We start from the raw sequence: 26971 nt of genomic DNA on the forward strand, positions 1-26971 counted from the left end.
CTCTTCTTTTGTTGACTTAATAATTATGGGCACTTGCCTTGCAGCAGTGTTCAAAATCATTGATGATTCTAGTTCTTTCAAGAGGTATTTATTGAGCATCTACTATGCTTATAACACTGTAGGAGAAGCAAATATGGTCTTTGGTAGCAAGCAGATTATAATCTACTTAAGAGATAAAAAATGGAGATGAAAGAAATTTTCCATGGTGGGAAATGGCTTAAAAAGGATTCCTGAAGGAGGGAGACTCTGTTGGGCTTTGATAGTCATAATTTGGAGAGCAAATCCCAGGAGAGAGGACATTGCCATATACCCAATTTTTATCAAATTCTTCCCATTCTTCATTCCTGACACTTCTTTCAACCCCACCTCCACTCTATCCCCTTTGTTGCCTTGGTTCAAGCTTCCATTATCTTCTACCTAAATTATTATAATAGACTTTAACTTTCCTCCCATTTCTCCAATATTACCCACCAAAGTCTTCAGCAATCCATTCTCAGCACTGTGAGAGAATGATCTTTAAAATATAGATCTAATGGCTTTATAATGAGATTAGGGTGAGGTGAGTGAAGCACTTGTGTGCAAAATTTAAGGGCCTGCTAGAAAACTCAATAATCAAGATAATAATGTTTTTAATAAAAAATTTTAAAGTAAAAATTAATGCAAAAAATTCATGATGAACAAAATGTCAAAATTTTAAATAAAAACAGAATCCGACAGTGCCATGCTAAACCATATTAGAGTCTGAGACAAAAGTAAACATGTGTGCCCCTGGATATGAGTTTTTATGTAATTTTTAAATGGTTGTTTTCTAGAACATTAAGAGCTTAAAAAATTGAAAAGTCAAAGAGTAAGCATATTAAAACTTAAAATATTATTTTAAGTTTGAATAGTTTACTTATACCATAAACATAATTTATTATAATTTTACTGTCTTGACTTTGATGAATACAAACTCATTAATTCAATGTTGTCAGAATCCATCTCTTGCCCTGATGGCTTTGCTCACATTACTACTTCTGCCTGGAATGCCCTTGCCTGAATGTATACCAGGTAAATGGTTATACATTTTCCAGTAATAAGCTTTTCCTGAGTCACCCACTCCTACCCACTATCCTCAGGCAGAATTGACCAGTCTTCCTTTGTGCTTTTCACCATAGCCTATACTTAACCTCTGTCAAAGCACCTGTAGCATTTCAGGTATATGTATTTTATTATTTGTCTTCCACTAGAATAGGGATACACTAAGGGCAAGGATTACTCTTACTCATCATTGTATTCTCAGTGACTATTACATGTCTGGGACTCTGTAAGTACTGATAATATTTCTTGAATGACTGAATTCATTAAAAAACAGGGTGAAAATGTGTTTAGCATATTCAAAGAAAGGTAAGTAGAAAAGCTTTATTGGGAAGTTAGAAGATAAAGGCAAACGTTTATGTTTAAATAGCAAGAATATATAGAACATTACTACAAAACATCCAAGTCATTCAATTTAATTAATTACTTAATTGTTTAATTGAATTTTACTTAGTCATTTGGTTGACTAACATTTTAGCAAGCCTCATCTGTCAGTCCTCTGTTGAAGGAGGGGAGAACTTCAGGCAGGGAGACAAAAGTCTTTTGTAATAGTTTGTGTCTGATGTGATAGAGACCTAAAAAAGGTGGTAGAAGAAGAAAAGGAAAGCAGTCTGGATGGAAAAATTATAAAGAAGTATTCCATTGCATTTGATAACTAGAAAGTGGAACGCCTTGTGAAGAATTTGCATCCCAGTACAATTTTTTTCTGAAATTTGACATAGCTAAAGCTTCAAACACTGTTCAGGGCCAAGGTCCTTGTCTACATCCATTTTACCCAGTAAGCACTAAGGTGCCATGCCCAGGGTCCCTGAGTTTGTCAGGGGCCTATTAAACATGTTTGAGATATTACCCCCCAGAAAATCATTGACTCCCCAATAAGAAAAGAAAATTACAATATTAAAATCAGCAAATGTTTAATTAAACCTCTACAAAAATGTTTAAAGCATAAAAAAATATTTTCTTGGCTCCACAATATGCAAGGAAGTTAGCAGCAGTGAAATGACCAAGGGTTTAATTAAATGTCTCTAAATTGTGGCATTTAGGTCAACTAGTTGAGGGCAACTCAGCTTAGCTCTTCTATATATATTACATTTAATGTGGAATGTAAGTGCATTTTAATATCTGTAATAAAATGTAGATGGCCTCCAAAAGTAAGTTTTCATAGAGCCTGTGAATGATTTAAACAACCTCATCTGCATGCTCAGTTATGGTTCACATCATGCTGACCTTTATCTCTGCAACTCACAGGTGAATTCTGAATGGTGGGTCAATGTCCACAGGAAATGGCTACAATTGCACTGGTTTATGAACATCCAAGCCTGAACTGTAAATGAGAACTTGACATGAGATGCTATATTCCTTAGTTAATCTTTTTTTTTTTTTTTTTAGTTAATGTTGTGTTCATTAAAAATAGGACGTTTAAAGAACAAGTTTCAGTTAAAACAAATGCTATTGATGGCATATAGTCACGTAGTAAATGTTTCTCATTAACTGGCGTTATCAGATGATGAGCTGATCTTATCTACAAATGCTTGTAAATTGTACTCTTTGCTTTTACCCAGCTGAGCCTGGGGAAGCTGGCTTTGGAAGCAATGGATAACAAGTACAGATAACTTCATCATTGAATAACAGAATGGTCTATAGGATCAATAACTAAGAACATTAGACAGTTCTTTAAACTGTCTTGTAGTGCAGCATCCATAAATTGTGACAGTTGTGCCATTTTAAAAAGCCTGTTTTTAGGGACTCTAACCATGTAATGAACTAATGTACAGAGAGAGCACTGATCTTGTCCGAGTCTAGTTGATTTCTCACTGTGGCAGTGGCATGCGTAGGTAGTAGCTGAGCAGCGTGAACAGCGGCATCTCATTGGTGAAGGTCTGGGTCCTACCTGCAGTACCTTAACAGGTATGATTGTTACACTGGAGAACGCCAATGGTGACCTGCATTATAATTCTATTGCCGTGGGCCAGAGTCTGCCATGACTAAAGGCACACCTGGAAATGACTACTCAGACCCATCTTCCTGATGAGTAAATTATCTTTCAGCAACTGTACCTGGTTGCTAGAGAAATGTCAGTTTAATTCATCAGAGAATGAGAATGGTCTTTATTATTATCATCCCTGCCTTTGAGCAGATTCAAGGGGGTTCAGCTTTGGAAAGAACATAATTTGGAATCTGAGCCACTTCTGGTTTTCTCTGCTGAGTCAATTGAACTGAGTTATTCCTAGACATTAAATCACTAGAAATACTCATTTGCATGGTTATTTTGTGCTGCCCCTCAAAAGCTTACAGTTCCCTGAAATTCCTACTAATGGTTATCTGACAGAGACTACACATGTCCACAAAACCCTGAATTCTGCTAGACATTTGCTTTTTTTTCTCTCCCTCTTACAGCTCAGTCAGAGCACAGTGATTTCCCCAGGGTCACACTGTTCTTGGGTGCTAAAGTTCTCACTAGATGTTACATTTTGTGTTTCGGATCAAAGGATTTTTTTGCACCTGGGTCTCAATATACCCTTGGCTATTTCTTCTATTTCTTAATTCAAATTCTGAAAAGGCCAAATAGAACTGTTAATGTTCACATTCAACAAAAACATCTGTTATAGGCAGTTGCCGACTGACTAGTAATATTCATCTTCTCTGCCAGATCTAAATTGGACCTGGGAGAATTTTCACATTTGCTGGTAAACTATTAACAGCTCCATACTGGAGCATTTTCCTGAGAGAAGAAATAGCTCACGTATCTCTTCTTAACGCCTAAGAAGAAAATTGCCCCCAAATGGTAAACTGTGACTTCTTGTGGGAGAGACAGAGGATTTCACAAAAAGTGAAATCTCTCTTGCTTTCGCTAAGAAGCTAACTCCTTTTCCCACAGCCCAGTCTAGCAACTGTATCCACATAGTCCACATTTCCTCATTTCAGTGGGTGAACAGAATTAACTGACATCGGATGTCAGCCGCTCCACTTGCGCACTTGTGCACAGAATCCCACTCTTGTGCTCTGCCTCTGCTGCTATTCCTTTCCTCTTGCATTATCAAATTTCCCCTCTCCCCTAGACCCTTCACATTAGCATACATAGATGCTATAATAGCTCCATTAAATAATCAGGGCCTCCCTGGTGGCGCAGTGGTTAAGAGTCCGCCTGCCGATGCAGGGGATACGGGTTCGTGCCCCGGTCTGGGAGGATCCCATATGCCGCGGAGCGGCTGGGCCCGTGAGCCATGGCCGCTGGGCCTGCGCATCCGGAGCCTGTGCTCTGCAACGGGGGAGGCCACAACAGTGAGAGGCCCGCGTACCGCAAAAAAAAAAAAAAAAAAAAAAAAAAAAAAAATAATAATAATAATCAACCCTTTCCTTGATCTCATATCCCCTCTAGCCATGTCCCATTTTTCTACTAGCTTCTTTATTGTGAATTTTTTCAAAAGGTTTGCCTATGCTTCCTGTTTTCATTTCTTCACCTTTTATCTCTCCTCAGCCCACACCAATCAGGGTGCCATCACTACAACTCCAATGAAACCAGTCTTATGGAGGTCACCAGCAGATAGGGGGACCCTATATATGTTCTTGTTTGCCCAGGACAGTCCCAGGTTACACCTATTGTCTTGGTAGAATTATTAATAACTTCCATTTCACTTTTTTTTTTTTTTGAGGTACGCGGGCCTCTCACTGTTGGGGCCTCTCCCGTTGTGGAGCACAGGCTCCGGACGCACAAGCTCGGGCCATGGCTCACGGGCCCAGCCGCTCTGCAGCATGTGAGATCCTCCAGGACCGGGGCACGAACCCGTGTCCCCTGCATCGGCAGGCGGACTCTCAACCACTGCGCCACCAGGGAAGCTCCCATTTCACTTTTTAAAAAAAGATCATGGCTTGAACTATAAATTACATGGACTATAGATCATCCTACCAATGACCTCCATCTTGCAAATTTTACTGGTCACTTCTCTGTACTATTTTTCTCAACTTCCCAGCAATGCTTCTCACTGACTCTAAATGTTGGCACATGCCAGGCTTTTAAATCACCTCTCCCTTCCCTTCCCTTCCCTTTCCTTTTCTCTTCCCGTACTCTCTCCATAAGTCATCTCATCCAGTCCCATGGCTTTAATATTATCTACATTCTGGCTCACAGATTTATACCTCCATCTCTGGCATCTTCCCTGAATTCTAAACTCACCTTTACTGCGTATTTGGTAGTTCCATTTGCATGTCTAAAAGGCATCTCAAATTTAACATGTCCAAAACAGAGCTTTTAATTCCCTTCCATTCTTTACCTATCCTTCCCTGGGTGTTCCGACTTTCAGGAAATCACATCACCATTATCTCAGCTGCTGGAGTAAAAAAGTATGCTTCATCCTCTTACTATTCTCTTTTCTTCACAACCCATATTCATTCTTCAGCAGATTTTATTAACTATTTCAGGACCTGTCATCAACCTGACTACTCTCTATCTCTCCTACCATCCTTGTAATCCCAGTCACCCTCTGTCATCACCAGGACCGCCAATGGTCTTCCTGCTTCTATTCTTGCTCTTCCACAGAACAGGCAGAGTTATACTTACCAACAGTATATCAGGTTATGTTACTATTCAGATCAAACCCTCCATAGGCTTTCTATAGAGCAATGAAAATAAAACCTAGACTTCTGTTCATTACCTTTTATAGAAGGTCTTGGCTTCCTTCATTTCTTTGAGCTCATTTTTTAGCATTCTCTCCCTTGCTTTCTCTGCTCTGTCTACCACAAAGGCCTTTCTGCATTGCTCAAACATGCCAAGCTTCTTCCTGCCTCAGGACCTTTGACCTTGCTGTTCCCTCCACCTGGGAGACTCTTCCTCTGTGCCTCCTAATAGCTTTGCTCCCTCGCTTCATTCAGGTCTGAACTCCGCTAACTAAGGTAGCAGCCCCATCACTCTCCATCCCCTTACACTGCTTCATTTTTCTTTCTAACACTTACCACTACTCAAAATTGCACTGCCTTTGTGTATGTTTATTTTCTATCCCCTCCATCATAAGTTTAGAAAATAGAACAAGGATCTTGTCTGTCTTGCTTATCTCTAAATCCATAGTGTCTAGTTTAGTATCACCCTATAGTAGATGTTCAGTAAATATTTGCTGAAGGAATGAATGAATCACAGTTTTTGACTGAGTGAACTCGGAATTCTCAGCACTCCTCATCTCACCAAATATCTGTTTCCCCCGTACTTGTTAAATATTGGTTCTATTATCTGCATTTTTAAATATCTGTCTAGTTGAGGGATACTCCCAAGGCCTGTAAACCCCCAAGTTAATCAATCTAATTTAGCCTCCAAAGAGTGGCACATCAGAGCGCCTGACATTCTTGTGTGCCTTTGAGGCATGCAGACATATCTATGTTGAACTAGGAAGACAGCAGTGGACTTCCCAGGTGTGAACAGTCCTGGACTCTCTTCCTAGCTAGTATGTTGCTCAATGTGCACATATATTTGAATTTGATTTCACATCTGACTCCAGACCTACCTTTGGCTGAGGGTTCAGGTGAGTTAGCAGAAAATACATCCATAACTCCCCCAACTCCCAAGAGAAACAAAAAGATACTGAAATTGTCAGAAGAATAATAGAATAGTCAAAAGTATATAGCAAACTGGTTATTTATGTAAAATGTGAAAAAAATAGAAATTATTTCTTTTACCAGTAGATGTATCTGTTTAAACACATCTGAGCAATCAGTATCTGTTTCTCTTTTTTGACTTTTGTCATGTGAATCTGTCTCCCTCAAGGCTAGATGCTCAGTCCTCCCTAGTTAACTTTACTTTCTCAGGGTGCCTTGGTCTCTTAATGGTTTATATCAGCGTGCTCTCGTCTGAAAGCCCAAGGGCCAGCAGTGGCCCTTTAGCTGGTGTTTCAGTTGGGACAAGTGAAGCCCTTTGTTGATTGGGTAGAGTAATCTGTGCACATGCAGAGTTTTAAAGTGCTTTATAATATGGTAAATATTGCAAGCCAAGAGCCAACTAAATTGCAGTATAAATAAGGTTTGTGATGACAAAAGATTTTAGTGTAAAGACATCAGTTCAACTGAGGAAGTCATAGATATTAGGCTCACCACGACCTGAATGAAATATCCTTTAAGACCGCCACCTCTTTCCCTGATTCTAAACTCCCTGAGGGAACTTCTGACTATTAGTTTGGCTTCACAGTTATTCTGAAACTGGAAAGGAAGTGTCACCATGGGTTCTCCCCCAAAGTAAGTTATTTGATCTTAGCCTTTCAAATGTTAATACCTTTTAATTCAGTAATTTTTTTTATTTCCTATAGAAAGAATCAGCAGTACAGTCAGAAACTTAGTATAAGAATATTTATGACAGCATTAGTTACAATGATGAAAGTTTTGGAGTAACAAACGTTATATATTTAAGAGTGGTCTGTCAAGATACTTGAAGATAAATTCTTAAATATGCCATCATTAAAAAACATATTTTAGTGTCTACAAAATGATATAGGAAAATGCTCACACATGAAAAAAACTGTATATAAAACTCTGCTTAGTATGATCCGTTGTGTGTGTATGTGTGATGTAAAATATTGTAAAGAAAGATACCAAAATGTTAATGGTTGTATCAAATGATAATTAGAAGGATGGGTTTTATTCTCCTTTATATTCTTTTTCTTCTACCTTATATATTTTTTGTAATTTCTAAAGTTTGCCTGAGTATGTAATACTTTTTAAATCAGAAAACTATACATAAATTTACATCTATTTTTGTGATATTTCAGTCAAACACAACTTTTTCTGAAATATATCATGTTCTTTCTACACATTTTCCCCCTGTTAGAAGAGTTAGTTTACAGAGGTCACTAAGCTCTAAATTATTTATATACATCACTAAGGATGGAGTCCCTAAGAATATGCAATATTTAAATGTGACTTAAATAAAGATATAAATGCCACAGTGCAGGAAATTGTAAAAATTTTCATCTTTAAGTATGATCACAGCAATGAAATGATACAATTAAAATTCTTCCTCAAATTCCAAATGCCCAGGTGCTTGTTACTCATCAGGTTCTTGAGTTAATTACAGAAAAAAGTGAGTAACGCAAATTGTGACATATCTGTTCTGCTACCCCCCATCTCTGAAAATATCCAGAATTTGCTTTAAAAACTATGCAAAAATGGCAAACCCCCATACAGATAAAAGATCAAGGGAGGGAATGAAAGATGAAGCAGCAGATGAGATAATAGACAAGATAATTACAGAGCTTTAAAAGCCTCCGATTTATTTTTAAGCTGTAAGAGCTCTATTTAGAAAAGCCCATAGCTAACTTTATGTGAATCTTGAATGAATTGTTCTGAAACATGTGAATAGTAATGAAATGAAGGAAAGGAAAGCTTGCTTTGCTTTCTGTGTAACGCCTATTCTGGCTGACCCGTAGCTAAGGTGGCCCAGTGGGCTCTGTCCTTCACACAGAGTTAATGCCACTGACCTCCCCGTCAGTAGATAAAGGACTGGGTTCTGTAGGACAAACTATTTCTCTTTCTCTCTCTCTCTCTCTGGTTTTCTACCATGACCCACACAATGAAACTGCTGTCTTTTCAGAAGAATTAGGAAGCTTCTTTCTGTCCCTCCCTCGCTGCTCCCCAAGAGAGGACAAACAACTTATCTCAGTTGTGAGGTAGAGAACAGACTGATGGTTTTATTTTTGAGCTCAGCTGTTCTCAGATAGGACTTGCTCTTTTCTTTGGAATCTCCCACTGGCCACATGTAACATTCCATCCTTTGCTGTGCTCAGTCCTACAGCTGGGAGCCCTACAGTTTCCATTTGTACTACCTAGATTGGATGGGCAACCCACGGTCTAGACGCAAGATGTTCCAAATATTAAAAGACCATCTTTTGGTCGCTGTGTGGCTCCGTTGTCTAACTTTTTGGATGGTTCCAAATTCAGAGAGGGAATAGGGTTTGCCTGCTACTTCAGAGAACCCCCAAAAGCTGCATTTCCTTGAGTGGTCTTAAATTAGTACTGACCCGTCCACACGATTTCAGGATGGGTCTCTCACGTAAGCAGCAATGTAAAACTCAATATTGCCAATGTTGTCAATCATGTGAAAGGTTGAGATTTAGGCTACAGTATGTATTTTAACCGGCACATTCTAATTGAAAAACTTAACAGGTATGAATAGTGTTGCCATATGATCCAACAATCCCACTCATGGGCATATATCCGGAGAAAACTCTAATTCAAAAAGATACATGTGGGCTTCCCTGGTGGTGCAGCTTTTGAGAGTCCGCCTGCTGATGCAGGGGACACGGGTTCGTGCCCCGGTCCAGGAAGATCCCACATGCTGTGGAGCAGCTGGGCCCGTGATCCATGGTGGCTGAGCCTGCGTGGCCGGAGCCTGTGCTCCGCAGAGAGAGAGGCCACAACAGTGAGAGGCCCGCGTCCCACAAAAAAAAAAAAAAAAAGATAAATGCACCCCAATGTTCATTGCAGCACTGTTTACAATAGCCAAGATATGGAAGCAACCTAAGTGTCCATCAACAGATGAATAGATGAATAAGATGTGGTACATATATACAATGGAATACTACTCAGTCATAAAAAAGGAATGGACTAATGCCATGTGCAGCAACATGGATGGACCTACAGATTATCATACTAAGTGATGTAAGTCAGTACAAGAAAGACAAATACTACGATATCACTTATATGTGGAATCTAAAATATGACACAAATGAACTTATTTGTGAAACAGAGACAGACTCACAAACATAGAAAACAAACTTATGGTTACCAAAGGGGAAAGGGAGTGGGGAAGGGATAAAGTAGGAGTTTGGGATTAGCAGATACATACTTCTATTAATATATATAAACTAGATAAACAACAAGGTCCTACTTAGCATAGCAGAGGGAACTGTATTCAATATCCTGTAATAAACCATAATGGAAAAGGAAAAGAAATGAACAGGTATGATTTATGTGAAAGTGGGGTTCTAGAAAACAAAATCTCATTATTCTTGGGAAGAATAGATGGATTATTGATGACTTTAGGATTAGAGGATATACTGTGGCTTCTTGGGCAAGAAAACGAATTAGAGATTTATTTATTTATTTTTGTTTGTTTGTTTTTGCGGTATGCGGGCCTCTCACTGTTGTGGTCTCTCCCATTGCGGAGCACAGGCTCTGGACGCGCAGGCTCAGCGGCCATGGCTCACGGGCCCAGCTGCTCTGCGGCATGTGGGACCCTCCCAGGCTGGGGCACGAACCTGTGTCCCCTGCATCGGCAGGCGGACTCTCAACCACTGCGCCATCAGGGAAGCCCTAGAGATTTATTTTGGAACATCACTTATAAGGAATTTTAACCTGGTTCAATTCAGGATCCAAATCTATGCATGGCCATATTATGCTCAAAATATTATGCTCAAAATGTAATACATCTTTTTCCAGCAGAAGACTAGTTTAGAGCCACAGTTCTTGACTCTATGAAGATGTTATTTGCTTAGGTGTAGGTAACACAACCTACATTTAAAACTAAACAGTAGGGCTTCCCTGGTGGCGCAGTGGTTGAGAGTCCGCCTGCCGATGCAGGGGACACGGGTTCGTGCCCCGGTCCGGGAAGATCCCACATGCCGCAGAGCATCTGGGCCCATGAGCCATGGCCGCTGAGCCTGCGCGCCCGGAGCCTGTGCTCCGCAACGGGAGAGGCCACAGCGGTGGGAGGCCTGCGTACTGCAGGAAAAAAAAAAAAAAAAACTAAACTAAACAGTATGTTATATCAGTCCTGGTCCTCCAAGAATCAGATGCCAAGACAGGAGTAAACAGGCAGAGGTTTTCTTAGGGGAGCTGCCTGTGTGAGAGAAAATGGGGAGGGAGCTGAAAAACGAGCCTGCAGACCTGATGCAAGTCCGATGCTAAGTGAAGGAGAGAAAAAGGAAAGACTGAATAGAAGCATCCCAAGACACAAGGCTGTCAGGGAGTCCTGGAGCTGTCCGAAGATTTCTGGGTCTCCCAGGAATGGGCCTGCCTAAGCATCCCTGCCCACTCAGCCATTGGCTGAGAACAGCGTGGCAAGACTGGCACCAGTCACAGTGTGGTGGTGGATTTCACAGTGTCCCAGCTGGGGCCTTGGTCAATTCTCTCCCCCTTGTTGGGGGTCTGCGAGACCTATTACCATTGCCACCAGACCTGGGATTTGGCAACCAAGAGGCACAGAACCAGATGGTTTTCAAAGCCGTATTCCCACTGTAATTGGCTGGGATGATCCCACCAGCAGAACGTTGTTTTCACTTACCTAGGGAAGAACTGATTTAAAAATACATTGTTTCTGGTATGTCATGGACATAACCAAGAAACATTCAGAGGAAAACAATTTGCTGAAGAACAAGACAAACTCGAGGGGTATTCAGATTTTGGCAAGAATCACTCATTTGTGCCCCCTAAGGTAGGGTACTGCATACAGCATCCCATACTGTTCTTTCATCAAGGCACATGTTTACTCTGAATACTAGGTCCCAGTTACCTACTAAATATCAGAATTCCCAATGTGTGCTGTGCATGTGCATGCATGTGTGCATGTGTGCACGTGTGCGTGAGACGAGTGGTGCTGAGGAGCTGGGGAGAGAAGCAGAGAGAGATCTGAGCTCCCTAGAGCTCAAACACATGTCAGTAATCAGTCAATAACTAGCTGGCACATGTGGAGCTAAATTTAAACATATGTTTTTGATTTAAAAAACCTTGTTCTGACTGCCAAAGGAAGAGAGGATCTTAAATTTTTCTTTTAACCATCCTGAATTTATAATCGGGTGGTCTTATGAAGCAAAACATAATAAAATGCGTTTATCGGAAACACATTTATGCTTGTACCAGAGGAACAGGGTCATAATAATTTATCTAAAAGTTTTATGGTGGATTACGCTAGGCATTTGTTTTCCAAAGCTTTTGCATATTTCACATAGGCCTGTGTAATGTAATTTTTACCATGGGTTCCTCAGATAAATCACGTTTGCTATTCCCAAGATCTTTTCTCATGGGTACACAAGGATGGGGTGATGTTTCATTGTTGTAAGGTGAGAATCTGAAAAGCCTTGTAGGGTACAATCTCATCGGGTCTCTTGAAATTACCATGCAATGGGACGGGGTATAAACTTTCTCCAAAACAGGTATGCTGGCTATGTAGTCCTCTCCACATAGAGTGGCTTCCTGGATCCTGAGCATCATCTGAGAGCAGGATAGCTGGCTTTCAGAACTCTTCACCCTCATTAAAGAGCTCTCTCTGAGCTGTGCTCCAGCATTATGTTCAACAGATAGACGTTGACTTCAGTTGATGCAAGTTTTTAAAAAATGGCTATGTGAAACTTGCTGTTTCTTATTGCAGGAGTATTGGCGAGGTGATTGTCCATTACATTATAATATCCCTTCTCTTGGGGAATTTCTTACTTGTGTCAGTTCTTTGAAAGGCTGTGTTCCTCCAATGCACCTGATAAATGTTTCCTTCACAGGTGCTTAGCGTCTTGACTCTGATCTTGCTTTCCTCGTTGCTTTGCCGCCAGGAAGCTGAGAGGCAAATTCACAATTGGTCTTTAATCATTATACAGACCTCTAGTGCACCTAGCAGTGTCCTAAATTTACTTCAGTTTACTCTTCTACCTTTACTTACTTTTTTTATTGAGGTGTAATTGACATAGCATTATATTTTAGTTTCAGGTGTACAACATAATGGTTTGAAATTACCTTTATTTTCTTATTGTTTGCTTGTACAGTATTGATTTTTTTTTTCTTTTTTGCACTCCACAACAATTGGGTTTCGGGAAAAGACGTGGTATAAGTAAAAAAAAAAAAAAAAAAAGTAAACTTTCTGGAATTCTACAGTGAACCTAATACCAAATCCAAGTCATTCCAGATCCCCAAGAGTCTTTATGCTCATTTTCTGACGATCTCTAGGGCTGCAAATTGTATGGTCTCTCATTCTCCAGAAGAAGAGAGTTAATCACAACACACAGCATCTGTCAGAGAACATAGCTCTGGTTTACTGATATGAGAATGTTAGCTGGTCCTGACAGTAGATGTACTGATGCATTCCATGAGTGCCTGCTGGTGTGTGCGTGCATGCATGTGTGCGTGTGTGTGTGTATGGCAGAAGCAGAGAAGGTTTGATATTCAGCAGGGGATAAACAAAGAACATGGCAACATTGTCACCTGGTTACTTCTTCTGCCTCTCCCTCCCTCATTTATTGGTCTTCCAGAGCTGAGTCACATTGACAAGTTCAATCCTCTTTGAAAAGCACATCTTTGGCCCTCGCATTGCTGGTCACTCGGGTGCCTGAACTCTTCCTTTTGTATGGCACACACTTTTACTACTGAATTCTAATCCTCTTCTTCATTTCTCTTCCCGGCTTGGCTTTTCTTCCTCAGTTTCCTTCTGTTCTTCACAGCCTTCACCACTGAGCAAAGTAACATCTGATGCTCTTATTACACAGCTTTTTTTTTGGAGAGGCCATTACAGATTTACAGAGATGAAAATAACAATGTGAATGATGTATTGTGCAAATCTCTTTAAAAGCCTACAAAAACAGCAGAAAGAAATCAATTAGAATTACCATGGCAACTACCAACAATTTTATATGCAAGAGTGAAATAAAATAAAATAAGAAAAGTCACAAAATAAAGCATAAACTGATTGAAATACCATGAAGTGTTTATGAAGTAAACACTATAGAGTGAATACTCATGAAAGTAGATTTCATTAAGGTAAATGAAATATTGTTTAACTCTTCATTACAAACGAGCAAGGTATACATAGTGAAATAAACTATTATTGATGAACTCTTAATGATGTAATTTTTCAGTTAAAAGTATTTTTGGATAACAATTTTAGATTGGGAAAGTAAATTAAAATGTATAAAATGCAACTTTAAATAATAGTTTTTCTAAGGGAAGATTTCTTTACATCTAAGAATATTTAAAACCCATATATTAAATTTGATAGAGGTAAATTCAAGAAGTGGGGCTTGATGTATAGCAGAAGTAACTGATAGAAATCAGAAATGAACACAAGTCTCTAGGACATGTGTGATCTGCGTTTCTGTCTTATCCTCTGGAGTCAGAATAGCAACTCCCATTTCCTAGATCAGTGGTTCTTGACCCTGCCTGCAAATAAAAATCACCTGGGTCACTCAGATCTAAATATCCCAACATCACTATGTCTGGAATCCATCCCAAACCTATTAGAACATGTGAGGGTGTGACCTGAGCATTAGTATTTTTGAAGGTTTCCTTCCACACGATTCTATGTACAGCCAGTACTGAGACCCGGGGTTGAGTCCTTTCCTCAGCTTGCTTACACTCCTTACCCACCTACCATATTATCAGGACATTCAGCATCTCCCTGTTGGAGCTCCAGGGGGAGGCAGAATGAGGCCCCTCCCCAAAGATGTCTGCCTCCTAATCTCTGAAACCGGTGAATATGTTAGGTTACATGGCCAAGAGGAATTTAGGTTGCAAATAGACTTAAGGTTGCTCATCAGCTGACCTTAAAATAAGGGAATTATCCAAGTGATCCCAGTATAATCACAAGGGTCCTTACAAGTGGAAGAGGGAGGCAGAAGAAAGAGAGCCAGAGAGAAGGGGTCAGTCTGACGTGCTTGAGCAAGAGGGTTACCAGCCAAGGAGTGTGGGCTGCCTCTAGATGCTGGAACACGTTAGGAACTGGATTCTCCCCTGGAGCATCCAGAAGAGCTGCAGCTCTGACACCTTGCTTCTACCCCAGTGGAGACTCATTTCAGACTGCAAGTCTACAGAACAGTAAGATAATCAAGCTTTGTTGTTTGAAGCCACTACAGTTGGTAGTGATTGGTTATAGCAGCAATAGAAAACCAATATATCCCATCTCCATAAATGACCCCCCCCCAAAAAAAATTCTGGACCTTATATAGTCCAAAACAGTCAGTACAACTTCTACACCTAAGATGTTTCTGGCTCTTCAGCCATGTGACTATGGTGAATTTGCTCTTTGCAGTCCCACAGAAGATTCTGGTTCACTCTGAGATGCTGGCTTACTGTCCAGATTCCCATTCAGGCTTCTGTGGTCCTTTAAGAGATACAGCTCCTTCCACTTTGGTTCTTCAGCTGCTTCATTGAGGCTCAGCTTTTTCACTCATCTTGTTTCCTTTCAGGAATCTACACACTCAAGGTTTAGATAACTTTCCCTTTCCTGACGTGAAAACATAAGCTTCCTGATTAAACCTCCTTTTGGGGACAAAAGAGTACTCAACTTCTATTCCTCCATCATTGCTGGGTGCACAGGTTTTCATTTTACTCTTTCCCCTCAAAACAGGATGATCTGCCCTGCCCCAACCTATTGAAGTAAAGCTAGCTTCCAGATGATTCCAGGACGTCCTCACCTCCCTTCTCTAGATGTGAGTTCCAGAGTTGGTTTTCTGGGTGTTCCTTTTCCATAGAACAGTAAAAAACACAGATTAATTCATCTCCAGCAGGGCATCCTGTTATATGGCATCTCCCACTGTCACCTGAGAATAATGTAAACTCAAAGTGTGATGCAGCTAAGGCTCAACATTATTTTTGGGGGTGTGGGGGGGTTCATAGGATCTTATGGATACTAAAACAATTTATAGAACTGATGGCTTTGAATGAGTTAGAAAGTTGGCATAAGGTGTATCAAAATTTAAGAAAGACATCACCATTGACATTATTCAGAAAATCACACTGGTGTTCTCACTTTGATGTAATGGCCTCACGTGTATGATGGTACTCCCACCTTTTGTTTAGTCACTGGACTGGAGTCCATCTCTATTGCTGCAAACATCCAAATCCTGTGAGGGAAAAACTTGATATTAATTGTTAATGGTGATATGAAAAATTACATCTCAAAGTCCACACCTCCTGCCAATTTGTTTTTCTCTGAAGAGAAAGCATCAGGTGTAATTGTAGTTGTGCCCTAACACGGGGATGATTGCATGTTCAAGTTTAATTATGCTATTTTATAGCTGCTCTTACCTTGGAATAAAACATAATTGGTGCAGAATCCTTGAAAGGCCATGTGTGAAAATACCAGGGTGGATGTGTCAGTCTACTGTGAGTGGAGCAGTGGGAAAGAAAAATGGGGAAGAGGGAGTGAGCGAAATTATAACGGAGACTGGTGGAGTGTAAACTGGCAAAGCATGAAATGTGTGTTTATTATTCCTTTCTTTGCAAGTTTCAGAGTTAGAAATTTTCTTATGGATGGAAACAGTCCTGGGTGGTAGTATGTAAATTAAATTTCAATAGAGCTGTTAATTTAAAGAAGGCACTGGGTACCTGCTTCTGCTTTAGATCCAGTGTCTCCTGTCGGTTAAGAGGTGCCCTGGAATCTCAATCCAATTTCAGGAGAAAGAGGCAGCTTAACTGGAGTAGACGAGTGGGTACAATCTCTTCTTTATTCTTGTCGCGTCAGGCAAGTGACATGTACTGTTGGTTAATTTAATCCACTCTCTCTCCTAGAACAGGCAAAGCTTATTTAACTTCATGCAAAGTGTTTACCAATGCAAGAATCAGCTTTAAACGTGATTATTTTAAAGTCCCTAATGGGCTCTGCTGAGAACTAAAAGTTACAAAAGAAAGCATTTTTTATTTTAATATTCTCTTCAATATTGAGGTGGTTACTATAAAAGCAAATGTTGTAATGCAGAGATAAATTAGAATCCTGGGTTTGGAAGCCAACAGAAAACATGGAATCCTTGTGGGAAAAAATTACGTAAGTAGGTTGTAAGCTCCAGAGTGCTCTAAATGAATAAATGGTGTGCTGGGAGAATGAATGCATGAATACATGTTGGAAAGTTCAACATATGTTCTGTATAATACTTGGTAAATATGAGAGTCTAACAACAACAACAACAAAAACAATTCAAAGAGAAGTGATACAAGCATGCTTTACTAGAGTTAGCAGATTAAAAGCATAAGGTCTAATTTTGTGTGTATGTGGTTTTAACTTTACACTGACGTAAAGGAAATACATTGCAGTAATTTTGGTGTTAGCCAGACCTGGGTTTGTGGGTTAGTTCTACTATGAACCTGCTTTTTGAGCTTTTTGACCTTAGGGAAGTTACTTTACTTCTCTAAATCCTGGTTTCCTTATGAGTACAAAGAAATGCATAAAAAATCCCTTGAGCAGTTATTGAGAAGAAATAATGTATAGTCAGTTGCTCATTAAAGGTTAGTCCCCTCCCTTCACTTAAATAATCCTGTGATGCCTAATAAAAACTGAAAACTAGTCTTTGGGGAAAATAAGAAAGAACTAGAGGATAAGAAAGGACGTTGAATGGACAGGAAATATAGAAGATGGTAAGAGTTCCCTTATCGCATTTGCTTGTGTGGCAGGTAATTTAACCAAGCCAGTCATAAATTGATTTTTCTCCGTATTCTTCCATCTTAGCTAATGTTTATATTTGGAGGCACAGATCCCCAAAAATGGGAATAGTACCAAATTAAATGCATTTAAAACCAACATGAGGAGACTTTTCACTCAAAAAAGCAAAATAAGTTAAACCCTGAAGCAAAGGTTTTTGAAAAGGGAAACATAAAATCAATATGATGGTCTCAAATAGCATTTTAAAGGATTAGAGTAGAAAGGAACATTTCCGAGTGTATGAAATATAGTAAGTTCTATTCCGTGAAATTCTCATTTCAGACAGACACATACATGCAATGCATATGTGTGTATCAGGTCACAATGTAAAATGTATTTCTTGCTGTGGGTTGAGGTTAAAAAAAAAAAGTTTGAAAGTCACTGCTCTAAAGGGAAAGAAATAGCTATGTTCCTTTTCAATAAATTAGATTCTCTTTTGGCCTTGTTCATTCAAAGACAGTGTCATTGCTTCTGGGAAGGTAGACTTCATTCTCAATATCCTTGTCCTTGAGTCATGTCCAAACTATTCATGTATTATTTCAGTTCATGATGTACTTTATCAATACTTCCATACGTTTCATCAGTAGAAAGATGTAAGAAACATTGTCAAGTTGAAGTAAAAAAAAGAATGTGAAAGCAAATTGATACTTTCATTTTCTTCCAATTCCTGAGAGAGAATATGAAAAAATATTAAGTGATGAGGAATACAAAATAGGCTCATCCTGCTGTTTTCTAAAGAATGTTTTCCTAAGTCATCTAAAAGCCATAAAGCAATGAAAATATTTAAGTGAATGAATAGATGGAAGATAACCATGAAGGAACTGGCACTGAAAAAGATTAGTGTTGGTAGAAAAAAGGAGAACCCTGGCAACAGGGAGCTAACACTTAATGAACTCCTATGCTGGGACCAGCATTCCATCAGGTGCTTCAACAGCATTATCTCATTTAATTCTTAAACAGGGGCCCAGGGTGCATATTCCCATTTTACAGCTGAGAAAAATGAGGCTCTAATGGGTTGAGTCACTAGCCCAATGCAGTGACAATTCTAACGCAGATCCTCCTGCTTAACTCCAAGGTTGAGCTACATCTGTTGCCATCTTTTTCTTGGGCCACCTGTCCTTTCAGTTCTGCTTCTTGCTTTTGTGCCTCTGCCCCTTGGAGGCCCATTTCTTCACTCCTGTTAGTGCTTCATGCTTTCTCCTCATCAAAACCTATTTTCTGGAGTAAGTTATTTACACCAAAATGCTGGTGACCATGCTGGTTTTCTTCATGTTGTAACAGGGATCAAAACTTAAAGAAATTCCTCCAAGGTGAAATTTCAAAAACCATGGAAAAGGTCTGAGAGATTTTAGAAATGGGGGATGGGGGAAGAGGAAAGGGAGAGAAATAGTTTATGATGTTCCTATATCTTTCCACTAAGACACTCTTTAATGTTGCCTATCTTTAACAGCTAGTTCTTTCCAGATGATGGAAAGCTGCCCAACCTGTAATCCACCTCAGGATCAACCTGACTCTTCCATGTGCTTTGCATTCCAGGTCTGTTAAATCCCATTTGCTTTGCTTACATGCTGTTTAAAACTAAAACAAATTACAGTTAAGTAGGTCACCAAAGAGGTTTTTAAGCTGTCACCTGGGCAGAGACCTCATTTTCTTCTGCTTTCGCCCCACACTGCACACAAAACAACAAACGACTGACACATAACATGCAGAATCGACGGAAAGAAGTAACAACAGTGCAAGCTTTCCTTGTTGTAGAGTTGACGTCCAGTGCTCACATTCTCAGGCCCCAAGACATTAAGAAGCCCAGTTCTAGCCACAGATAAAAATGCTGGGACTCTCCTCCATCTCCCCTGGGCTCCCTTTGGTCTAGTGGCCCTGATGTGGCACAGTGGGGAAGCATACTCAGGCAGTAGCCAAGTGGCTGTAACATAAAGACGCATGGCATGGGACACATTATTGCTCCTACAGGGCTGGCAAGAGTTCCAGTACAGACTGACCAAATTCCCCGACAACGACTCCATCACTCTCAGCACACGCTCTGGGTGCAGGGGCAAAACCTTTCCGCTAATGCAAAATCATGAAGATATTCTCCTAGATTACCACCTGTGTTATTGTCTTGCGTTTCGCACATAGGTCTATAATCCCTCTAGTATGGCTTTAGTTATGTTGAGCTGTAGGGCTATAATCTCATTCTTTTTTTCCATTTGGAGATCTAATTGCCCCAACTCCGTTTTTCAAAAAGCCTCTCCTTTCCCTTCTGCCCTGCAATGCTTCCTATGTCATAATAGAAGTGTCCAAGTATGGGTATGTCTATTTCTTTGCCTCTTCATCCTGCCCTAGGTCCATATGTCTATCCTTATGCTGATACCACGCTCATTTGGTATCAGGTAGAGCAAGTCTTCCCATCTTGTTCTTCATCTTCAAGAAAATCTTGGCAATTTTTGGCCTTTTGTATTTCACATTAAAATTAGAATCAGTTTATCCAGTTCCTTTAACAATTTCTTGGGGTTTTGATTGAGATTACCTTGAGTCTATATGTCAATGTTGGAAGAATTAGTTTTTATGGGATTCAATTTCCAGTCTATGTTCATAGGTTACCTATTAGGTCTTCCTAAATGGCTTTTAATTTTTTTTTTCATAAATAGAAATGACTTTATTTAAAAATATTTGTGGAAAATTAGGTAAAGGGTATATGGGATCTCTCTTTACTATCTCTTAAAACTGCATGTGAATCTACGGTTTTCTCAAAACAAAAAGTTTTTAAAAATGTGTTATTCAATGGTAATATCTTTTTTGCCAAGTGTAGGTTCCTCAGTACATCAACATACACTGAAATATTTAAATTGTACGTAATGAAAGAGAATGAAAGAGATCCTGCTGTAGTGTTTATGTTGGCATTTTTAGGGTAATTGACTCAACGTCATCTCTGTATTAATTTTTTTTAGCAGTTATGTAGCTTTATTTTTTCTCTTTTATTTATTTTTTTATACAACAGGTTCTTATTAGTCATCCATTTTATACACATCAGTGTATACATGTCAATCCCAATCGCCCAATTCATCACACTACGACCCCCCCACCTCCCTGCCGCTTTCCCCCCTTGGTGTCAATACGTTTGTTCTCTACAGCAGTGTCTCAATTTCTGCCCTGAAAACCGGTTCTTCTGTACCATTTTTCTAGATTCCACATTAATGCATTAATATGCAATATTTGTTTTTCTCTTTCTGAATTACTTCACTCTGTATGACAGTCTCTGGATCCATCCACGTCTCTACAAATGACCCAATTTCGTTCCTTTTTATGGCTGAGTAATATTTCATTGTATATATGTACCACAACTTCTTTATCCATTCCTCGGTCGATGGGCATTTAGGTTGCTTCCATGACCTGGCTATTGTAAATAGTGCTGCAATGAACATTGGGGTGCATGTGTCTTTTTGAATTATGGTTTTCTCTGGGTATATGCCCAGTAGTGGGATTGCTGGGTCATATGGTAATTCTATTTTTAGTTTTTTAAGGAACCTACATACTGTTCTCCATACTGGCTGTATTAATTTACATTCCCACCAACAGTGCAAGAGGGTTCCCTTTTCTCCACACCCTCTCCAGCATTTGTGGTTTGTAGATTTTCTGATGATGCCCTTTCTGACTAGTGTGAGGTGATACCTCATTGTAGTTTTGATTTGCATTTCTCTAATAATTAGTGATGTTGAGCAGCTTTTCATGTGCTTCTTGGCCATCTGTATATCTTCTTTGGAGAAAAGTCTATTTAGGTCTTCTGCCCAGTTTTGGATTGGGTTGTTTGTTTTTTTAATATTGAGCTGTATGAGCTGTTTATATATTTTGGAGATTAATCCTTTGTCCATTGATTCGTTTGCAAATATTTTTTCGCATTCCGAGGGTTGTCTTTTTGTCTTGTTTATGGTTTCCTTTGCTGTGTAAAAGCTTTTATGTTTCATTAGGTCCCATTTGTTTATTTTTGTTTTTATTTCCATTACTCTAGGAGGTGGATCAAAAAAGACCTTGCTGTGATTTATGTCAAAGAGTGCTCTTGCTATGTTTTCCTCTAAGAGTTTTATAATGTCCGGTCTTACATTTAGGTCTCTAATCTATTTTGAGTTTATTTTTGTGTATGGTGTTAGGGAGTGTTCTAATTTCATTCTTTTACATGTAGCTGTCCAGTTTTCCCAGCACCACTTATTGAAGAGGCTGTCTTTTCTCCATTGTATACCCTTACCTCCTTTGTCATAGATTAGTTGACCATAGGTGCGTGGGTTTATCTCTGAGTTTTCTATCTTGTTCCATTGATCTATATTTCTGTTTTTGTGCCACTACCATATTGTCTTGATTACTGTAGCTTTGTAGTATAGTCTCAAGTCAGGGAGTCTGATTCCTCCAGCTCTGTTTTTTCCCCTCAAGAATGTTTTAGCTATTTGCAGTCTTTTGCGTCTCCATACAAATTTTAAGATTTTTTTGTTCAAGTTCTGTAAAAAATGCCTTTGGTAATTTGATAGGGATTACATTGAATCTGTAGATTGCTTTAGGTAGTATAGTCATTTTCACAATATTGATTCTTCCAATCCAAGAACATGGTATATCTCTCCATCTGTTGGTATCATCTTTAATTTCTTTCATCAGTGTCTTATAGTTTTCTGCATACAGGTCTTTTGTCTCCCTAGGTAGGCTTATTCCTAGGTATTTTATTCTTTTTGTTGCAGTGGTAAATGGGAATGTTTCCTTAATTTCTCTTTCAGATTTTTCATCATTATTGTATAGGAATGCAAGAGATTTCTGTGCATTAATTTTGTATCCTGCAACTTTACCAAATTCATTGATTAGCTCTAGTAGTTTTCTGATGGCATCTTTAGGATTCTCTATGTATAGTATCACGTCGTCTGCAAATAGTGACAGTTTTACTTCTTCTTTTCCAATGTGTATTGCTTTTATTTCTTTTTCTTCTCTGACTGCCGTGGCTAGGACTTCCAAAACTATGTTGAATAATAGTGGTAAGAGTGGACATCCTTGTCTTGTTCCTGATATTAGCAGAAATGCTTTCAGTTTTTCACCATTGAGAATGTTGTTTGCTGTGGGTTTGTCATATATGGCCTGTATTATGTTGAGGTAGGTACCCTGTATGCCCACTTTTTGGAGAGTTTTTATCATAAATGGGTGTTGAATTTTGTCAAAAGCTTTTTCTGCATCTATTGAGAGGATCAGATGGTTTTTCTTCTTCAATTTGTTGATATGGTGTATCACATTCATTGATTTGCGTACATTGAAGCCCTTACATCCCTGGGATAAATCCCACTTGATCATGGTGTATGATCCTTTTCATATGTTGTTGGATTCTGTTTGCGAGTATTTTGTTGAGGATTTTTGCATCTATATTTATTGGTGATATTGGTCTATAATTTTCTTTTTTTGTGGTATCTTTGTTTGGTTTTGGTATCAGGGTGATGATGGCCTCATAGAACGAGTTTGGGAGTGTTCCTCTGCAGTTTTTTGGAAGAGTTTGAGAAGGATGGGTGTTAGCTCTTCTCTAAATGTTTGATAGAATTCACCTGTGAGGCCATCTGGTCCTCGATTTCTGTTTGTTGGAAGATTTTTAATCACAGTTTCAATTTCATTACTTGTGATTGGTCTGTTCATATTTTCTATTTCTTCCTGGTTCAGTTTTGGAAGGTTATACCTTTCTAAGAATTTGTCCATTTCTTCCAGGTTGTCCTTTTTTTTTTTTTCGGTACGCGGGCCTGTCACTATTGTGGCCTCTCCCGTTGCAGAACACAGGCTCTGGACACACAGGCTCAGCCACCATGGCTCACGGGCCTAGCTGCTCCACAGCATGTGGGATCTTCCTGGACCGGGGCACGAACCCTTGTCCCCTGCATCGGCAGGCGGACTCTCAAACACTGCACCACCAGGGAAGCCCCAGGTTGTCCACTTTATTGGCATAGAGTTGCTTGTAGTAGTCTCCCAGGATGCTTTGTATTTCTGCAGTGTCTGTTGCAACTTCTCCTTTTTCATTTCTAATTTTATTGATATGAGTTTTCTCCCTCTTTTTCTTGATGAGTCTGGCTAATGGTTTATCAATTTTGTTTATCTTCTCAAAGAACCAGCTTTTAGTTTTATTGATCTTTGCTATTGTTCTCTTTGTTTCTATTTCATTTATTTCTGCTCTGATCTTTATGATTTCTCTCCTTCTGCGAACTGTGGGTTTTGTTTGTTCTTCTATCTCTAGTTCCTTTAGGTGTAAGGTTAGATTGTTTATTTGAGATTTTTCTTGTTTCTTGAGGTAGGCTTGTATGGCTATAAACTTCCCACTCAGAACTGCTTTTGCTGCATCCCATAGGTTTTGGATCATCATGTTTTCATTGTCATTTGTCTCTAGGTATTTTTTTATTTCCTTTTTGATTTCTTCAGTGATCTCTTGGTTATTTAGTAACGTATTGTTTAGCCTCCATGTGTTTGTGTTTTTTACGCTTTTTTCCCTGTAATTCGTTTCTAATCTCATAGTGTTGTGGTCAGAAAAGATGCTTGATATGATTTCAGTTTTCTTAAATTTACTGAGGCTTGATTTGTGACCCAAGATGTGATCTATCCTGGAGAATGTTCTGTACACACTTGAGGAGAAAGTTTAATCTGCTGTTTTTGGATGGAACGTCCTATAAATATTAATTAAATCTGTCTGGTCTATTGTGTCATTTAAAGCTTGTGTTTCCTTCTTAATTTTCTGTTTGGATGATCTGTCCATTGGTGTAAGTGAGGTGTTAAAGTCCCCCGCTACTGTCGATTGTGTTACTGTCGATTTCCTCTTTTATAGCTGTTAGCAGTTGCCTTATTTATTGAGGTGCTCCTATGTTGTGTGCATATATATTTATAATTGTTTTATCTTCTTCTTGGATTGATCCCTTGATCATGATGTAATGTCCTTCCTTGTCTCTTGTAACATTCTTTATTTTAAAGTCTATTTTATCTGATGAGTATTGCTACTCCAGCTTTCTCTAGATTTCTATTTGCATGTAATATCTTTTTCCATCCCCTCCCTTTCAGTCTGTATGTGTCCCTAGGTCTGGAGTGGGTCTCTTATAGACAGCATATATATGGGTCTTGTTTTTGTATCCATTCATCAAGCCTGGGCCTTCTGGTTGGAGCATTTAATCCATTCACGTTTAAGGTAATTATCGATATGTATGTTCCTATTACCATTTTCTTAATTGTTTTCGGTTTAGTTTTGTAGGTTCTTTTATTCTCTTGTGTCTCCCACTTAGAGAAGTTCCTTTAGCATTTGTTGTAGAGCTGGTTTGGTGGTGCTGAATTCTCGTAGCTTTTGCTTGTCTGTAAAGCTTTTGATTTTTCCATCAAATCTGAATGAGATCCTTGCCGGGTAGAGTAATCTTGGTTGTAGGTTCTTCCCTTTCATCACTTTAAGTATATCATGCCAGTCCCTTCTGGATTGTAGAGTTTCTGCTGAGACATCAGCTGTTAACCTTATGGGAGTTCCTTTGTATGTTATTTGTCATTTTTCCCTTGCTGTTTTCAATAATTTTTCTTTGTCTTTAATTTTTGCCAATTTGATTACTATGTGTCTCGACGTGTTTCTCCTTGGGTTTATCCTGTATTGGACTCTCTGCACTTCCTGGACTTGGGTGGCTATTTCCTTTCCCATGTTAGGGAAGTTTTCAACTCTAATCTCTTCAAATATTTTCTCGAGTCCTTTCTCTCTCTCTTCTCCTTCTGGGACCCCTGTAATGAGCATATTGTTGTGTTTAATGTTGTCCCAGAGGTCTCTTAGGCTTTCTTCATTTCTTTTCATTCTGTTTTCTTTATTCTGTTCCACAGCACTGAATTCCACCATTCTATCTTCCAGGTCACTTATCCATTTTTCTGCCTCAGTTATTCTGCTATTGATTCCTTCTAGTGTATTTTTCATTTCAGTTATTGTATTGTTCATCTCTGTTTGTTTGTTCTTTAATTCTTCTAGATCTTTGTTAAACATTTCTTGCATCTTCTCGACCTTTGCCTCTATTCTTTTCCCGAGGTCCTGGATCATCTTCACTATCATTATTCTGAATTCTTTTTCTGGAAGGTTGCCTATTTCCACTTCATTTAGTTGTTTTTCTTGTGTTTTATCTTGTTCCTTCATGTGGTACATAGCCCTCTGCCTTTTCATCTTGTCTATCTTTCTGCGAATGTGGTTTTTGTTCCACAGGCTGCAGGATTGTAGTTCTTCTTGCTTCTGCTGTCTGCCCTCTGGTGGATGAGGCTATCTAAGAGGCTTGTGCAAGTTTCCTAATGGGAGGGACTGGTGGTGGGTAGAGCTGGTTTTTGCTGTGGTGGGCAGAGCTCAGTAAAACTGTAATCTACTTGTCTGCTGTTGGGTGGCGCTGGGTTCCCTCCCTTTTGTTTGTTTGGCCTGAGGTCACCCAACACTGGAGCCTACCTGGACTCTTTGGTGGGGCTAATGGCGGACTCTGGGAGGGCTCACACCAAGGAGTATTTCCCAGAACTTGTGCTGCCAGTGTCCTTGTCCTTATAGTGAGACACAGCCACCCCCCGCCTCTGCAGGAGACCCTCCAACACTAGCAGGTAAGTCTGGTTCAGTCTCCTGTCTGGTCACGGCTCCTTCCCCTGGGTCCCACAATTTTGTGTGTGACCTCCAAGAGTGGAGTCTTAGTTTCCCCCAGTCCTGTCAAAGTCCTGCAATCAAATCTTGCTCACCTTCAAAGTCTGATTCTTTAGGAATTCCTACTCCCATTGCCAGACCCCCAGGTTGGCAAGCCTGATGTGGGGCTCAGAACCTTCACTCCAGTGGGTGGACTTCTGTGGTATAAGTGTTCTCCAGTTTGTGAGTTACCCACCCAGCAGTTATGGGATTTGATTTTATTGTGATTGCGCCCCTCCTACCGTCTCATTGTGTCTTCTCCTTTGTCTTTGGATGTGGGGTATCTTTTTTGATGATTTCCAGTGTCTTCCTGTCGATGATTGTTCAGCAGTTAGTTGTGATTCTGGTCTTCTAGCAAGAGGGAGTTCTAATGGCTTTTAATACGTTTTTATAGTTCTCTCTGGAAAGGCATTAGACATTTTATTTGTATGTATTCCTGTGTACATAGTATTTTGATGTAATTTCAAATTGAGCCTTTAAAATATTTCATTCTCTGTTATTGATGACATATAGAAAATGTTGATTTTTGTGTACTGAATTTTAGCCTGCAAACTTATATACTCAAATATGAATTTGAATAATTTGTTACATTCTTTTTTTAATTTCTGCATATACAATCATATATTCTGTAAATAATGTTTTTCTCCTACTTTTCCAATCCTTTATTTTATTTTCTTGCCTTGCTCCGTCAGTGGGTAATATTAAAAGGCATAATGTTAAAAAAACAGTATCTTTTTTCTGTTACTTTATCCTGATGTTAGAGGGAAAACTTTCAACATTTTACTTTACAGGAAAGACTTTTAACTTTTTACGTTAAGAATTTTGTTATAAGGGTTTCTTTCCCGCCCCCCCCCCCCCCGCCGCCA

Source organism: Mesoplodon densirostris, chromosome 6 (assembly GCF_025265405.1).
Source record: "Mesoplodon densirostris isolate mMesDen1 chromosome 6, mMesDen1 primary haplotype, whole genome shotgun sequence".
NCBI classification, from domain to species: domain Eukaryota; kingdom Metazoa; phylum Chordata; class Mammalia; order Artiodactyla; family Ziphiidae; genus Mesoplodon; species Mesoplodon densirostris.